The sequence below is a fragment of the Engystomops pustulosus genome, chromosome 1, assembly GCF_040894005.1.
Source record: "Engystomops pustulosus chromosome 1, aEngPut4.maternal, whole genome shotgun sequence".
Lineage (NCBI taxonomy): Eukaryota > Metazoa > Chordata > Amphibia > Anura > Leptodactylidae > Engystomops > Engystomops pustulosus.
In genome coordinates, this window is record NC_092411.1 from 47,894,151 (window position 1) to 47,899,213 (window position 5,063).

A 5,063-nucleotide genomic window follows, 5' to 3' on the forward strand; every position below is an offset into this window, starting at 1 on the left:
CAAAGTATATTGTAGGGTTAAGTTCTATTTAATCCAGTTACCGTACATAGACAGAGTATGGCATAACTGCTCGCCTACTAAAATATGGATTTCCACCTACACGGACAGCCCATACAAGCATCCAAAAGGCCCAGGGTCACTCTGTATGACCTTCAGGCATCCATAGCTTATGTGAGAGAATCTGTCGACAGTTATAATTTGCATGCTCCATAAGTCTGTCCTTTTATGGCCGGCGACACATGGCCATCCGTTTTTGACCTCTTTTAATTAAGTTAATTGGTAAAACCGGTCAAAAACAGATGCTTTTTCAAAAACTGCATGAGTTTTTCAAAAACGCATGCGTTTTTTAACGTAATGCTTAAAATCAGCCCAAAACCGGGTTCAAAACGCCACGTATGCCGCCGACCTATGGAAGATTGGCAAGAAGAAAGCTATTTTTTAAAGCAAGCCATAAGAAGTCCCATTTGAAAGATGCAAAATGTTGGGTAGGAGACATATGGAAGAAGGTGCACTGGTCAGATGAGATCACAATTTAACTTTATGCCATTAATTAGACATATGGTTCATGGTGGTAAACTGTAATGTTATGCTTGGATTGTGGGGGCAAAAGATTGTATGGGCCCGATTCCCAATGTGATGTGATGAATGAAAAAGCAAGCATTTGTTAGGCCCCTTCCACACTTGCGTTGCAGATCACGTCAGGGTTTGATCAGGGTGCGATCAGGGTTTGGTCAGTGAAAAACTGACATTTTGCATCAGAGTTCAATCAGTTTTCAGTCAGAGTTTGTTCAGTGTCTCAGTTTTTCATGAGTGTTTTCAATGCACAGGTAACGCGCGTGAAAATGACTCAGGAATGAGGTCTATCTTTTCTATGGCAATTGATGCGTTTTTGCTGCTTCTCCATAGACTTGTATGGTGCGGTTTTAACGTGCGTGACTTGCAAAAGTAGAGCATGCTGAGATTTAAACGTGCATTAAAAAAAACCTGCGTGTGTGCGTGTAGAAAGATGCAAATCTGAAAAGCCCATTGGTAACAATGGGGCAGAGTGCAATGCAAGAACACACGCGTGAAAAATGCAAGTGTGAAAGAGGCCTTAGAGTCCCATTTGTGAGCTGTCATCAGTAGTTCTACTGAGAGATCGCCTTTCATTAAACATGCAGCCTATATTTCTGTCGATTACTTGCTTCCACATCCAGTTTTATTGGTTCTTCTGTTGGTGAAAAGTTCTGATGATCTGTTGGCCGCTTACTTGCATTGTTGCTTCAATTTCTTTTCATTGTAGGCAGCGTTCCTGTTCTACCATGCTTCTACCAGCTCTAAGAAACTGTTGTACAAGAATTCAGAAGAAACTTCCCCATCATTGTTTGGCAACACTGCAAGTGATTCAATCCTAAAATATACAGGAAATTTCAACAGCAGTTGATTTTCTAACATAAGAAACTGTAAAAACTGATGTTTATCTATAATTTCCTTTTTGTTCTCTCCCTTAATCCACACTGGAAATAGAAAAATAATCATATTGAAAGCATTAAAGAAGTATTCACATTCTGTGCAACAGATGGATAGGTCCCTATCAGAGGGGCTATACTGTATAGGATTATTCTGTCTGTGGGTTGTTTATGGCATTGTGCCCAGACATTATAACTTGCCTGAGATACGTTTAAAAACGCATCCAAAAACGCCACATGTGAATATATCCTGAGGGATCAGAATAAAAAAATAAAATAATTCATAAATAATTCAAAATAACAAGCATATTTAACCCCTTAAAGGACATATGCCATCAGTTTATAACTCTATATGCCGTAATTGTGATAATATAGAGTTATAAAAGTTATTCTAAGTAGTCTGGGGCACTGCGGCTAAGTCACCCAAGCACCTCAAGGCGCCTCATATTTTAATTTATGCATTCCCCCCGTCGCACCCAAACCCCCCCTAACCCCACCCCCGTCCCACAGAGCATAGAGAAGTGGTGGACGGGATCGCTAGAGCAACAGGGGGAGTGCATAAATTAAAATATAAGGGTTCCTGATGCGGGTGATATAGCCTGAGCTCCACAGGGTAATTAGCACAACTTTTAAAACTTCACATTTCCACAATTGTGGCACATAGAGTTATAATAAAATACGTCCTCAGGAACGATGTTTTTCAGCAGCTACTTCTTAGGACACATCTACCATCAATAAACTGATGATAGATGTCCTTTAATAACTTCCGTGTCAGGTATTTTGCAGAGGTCGTTGAGGGAACTTCTTCTGATTCAACGCCTTTCTATGGTGCTGCACCAGAAGAAGATTGCAGGACCTAGAGTCCTGCTGATGCCAGACCGGTGCTGCCTTATCACATCCCAGCAGCTACACTAATCACTGGGATCAGAAAAGCTGTTACCAAGTGTGTAACCCCTTAGACACTGAGGGCAAACATGGACAACACTAAGTGGGTGCAGATGGAGGGAGCCCCCTGAGAGTGCCAATGGCATCATGGCCTAAAGGAGCGTCTATTTGTAGCTGACAGCATATAATACAAAATATCAACTGATCTCATGTCAGTATCCCCTTCAAGGACAAAATAATAAAAAATGTGAAAAAAATGTAAGTAACTAAAAAACCAATAAAGTAAAATTTCAAACATTTTGTACTTATACATAGTATATAATAATAGCATTTATCCCACATGCCTAAAACTAAAAAAAAAAATAATAGAAAATAAAATAGGAAAAACGATGATCAAATTAACTTTTTTTTTAAGTTTTAAAGGTGCAGAAATAAGGGGTTAATATGCTCAGAAATGGGCACAGGTGCACATGCCATTAAGGCAGGACGCAGGCATACGCCGCTCCTTGGCGTCAGCTATTCACCACCTGCCTCAGGTGTACAACTGCCAAACCTCGAAGTGAGCAAGAAGCAGCTTTACAGAGTGTTACTGCCACCTGCTGGCTGCCTCATTCACTCCTAAATAGAGACACACAGAAGTCATCAAAGCTTGCTGAGAAGAACCAACAATAAACATTTTCATAAAAAACATGATGTGAACAAAGTCTAAAACTTATCTGTTTGCACCATATGATGTATAGTTGCGTATTAAACTTACCAGCACTTATATTACGATGGTAACATCCGGCCGGAAGATAATCAGCATGTCATTTCAGTTCTGGTTTCTCAACTTTCGGGCCAGCGTTCCAGACAGCACATGCGGTCTGATGGAAATTGGACACATCAAACTCACTCGTGCCTTAGTCTTTCCAAACTCTGAAATTGCATCAATTGGGGTTCATCATTAGTAGTAATACACTGTGAATGGCAGGTTGTGGTGTCATCAGTTATCGTTACGGTTGGGAGATTTTCCTGGACTGCCCCGTTTTGTCCCGCCTCCTTCCAGTTCTAACACCCATGACGATACCTCCCAAGAGAAAGAGGGAGAAAGCCCCTCCCTTTTTTCTAAACCACACCCATTGTCCCACCCTCAAGTACACTATAATATCGACCTTAATGGCCGCCACATAGTATGACGCCCCTTTACTGTGGCCAACCCCCCTATGGATCTGTATAATACCCCCTAATGTAACTTTGCAACATATAAAATATAAAACCTCTCTTTAATATTATTCTCCATTTAGATTTGGTTTTACACTTTTATTTATCTCCCTAAACTTATACATAATACTATCTGTACTCCTACCCCCACTCCTCCTCACATGGTGTGGCCCCTGTTCTCTATCCCCCTCATATTGTGGCCTCCTGTCTTCCAGCCTCTTTCTGCCATCAAGCATCTTCCTGTGGCCTCCTGTCCTTCAGCCTCTTATTGTCCTCCAGCCTCCTCCTATTGTGGCCCCCTGTCCTCCAACTTCCTCTTATTGTGGCCCACTGTCCCCTGGTATTAAACAAAACAAACCTTTGTTTCTTACATTCCCACGTTCCCCTGCTGCAGTCACTTTCTCTTCTCCCAGACTCTGACTGACTCAGGGAGGGGGCGGGGTCAGCTGAGGTGCAGAGCTACCTACTCACATGACTCGTGACATCATGTAAGGAGGTAGCAGGAGCTGATCCCGTCTCCTCCTGGTCCCAATGCTTCGGCTTCCGCTATGCAGCTCTAATGTGCGGGACAATGAGGGGGTGAGAGGGGCAGTGTGGAACATGCAGGTCAGTGCCCAAAAAATGGGACTGTCCCACCGAATCCGGGATGGTTGGGAGGTATGCCACAACTATAATGGAAGTTTTATAGCATTAGCTGTGTCATATAGGAAAGTGACATCTTATGACATCTTATCATCTGGTTACCCCCTCAAGTTACACCCTCGCCTTGCCCAATTCTGCAAATACAGCCTGATCACGGATAGCATGAGACCACTCAAAAATTCTCTTTATAGTAGAGAATAACATAAACTAAATACTGAAGGTAAAGGTAAGGTCTACCATTTACATTCCATAAAAATGATGCAGGCTGCGGTGCTATTTATTCTGCTATAGATAAAAGAGTGATATAAAGGAAACCCCAGAATGTTGACTTGTTATAGACACTTTAGGGGAGATTTATCTGAAGTGTCTGAGTGCACTACTGTTCTACAGTAATTGCAGTCTCACTTTCCGTCATCCCTAATTATTCTTCTTGTGGACCCTGATGTATACCAAGTATAGAGAACCAGGCAATCACACTCCAATCACATTTTTGTCACATTTGAATGATTCTTATGAATATGAAGGTGCTCTGTTTTTGTAATTTTTTTCACCTAAAAATAGAAGCATCTTGTTCAGAACAATGAGCCTGGCTGCCGCGCTCTGCGGTTTCTAAGATCCTTATTATTATATATTGTATTAGAAAGTGAAATGTTGTAAGTGGTTTTGCAGATGTCAACTGTCAGTAAAATCCCTCCTTCCACATAAATAATAGATAGGAGAACATTAGCGCACTAGTAAAATGACATCAAACTGATTCCATTTTTAGCATTTGTCAATAGGAAATGTTCTGTAACGCCACATCAGCTTCCCGGGTGGTTGTCTGTGCAGGACATTTATATGTCTTTTGTCCTACTAAATTGCTCTCTGGTGTCATCTGAAAATCTCTGG

The 5,063-nt window shown here is 41.5% G+C and overlaps 1 long non-coding RNA gene across 1 annotated transcript; it reads right to left on the reverse strand.

The window, feature by feature from the left end:
* LOC140073166 (uncharacterized) lies at positions 1-3,984 on the reverse strand. Its single transcript, XR_011849190.1, has 3 exons — positions 3,892-3,984; positions 3,091-3,248; positions 1-1,390 (listed from the first exon to the last, which is right to left on the reverse strand). It is a non-coding gene; the product is annotated as an uncharacterized lncRNA (long non-coding RNA).
* Between the last annotated feature and the right edge of the window lie 1,079 nt (positions 3,985-5,063).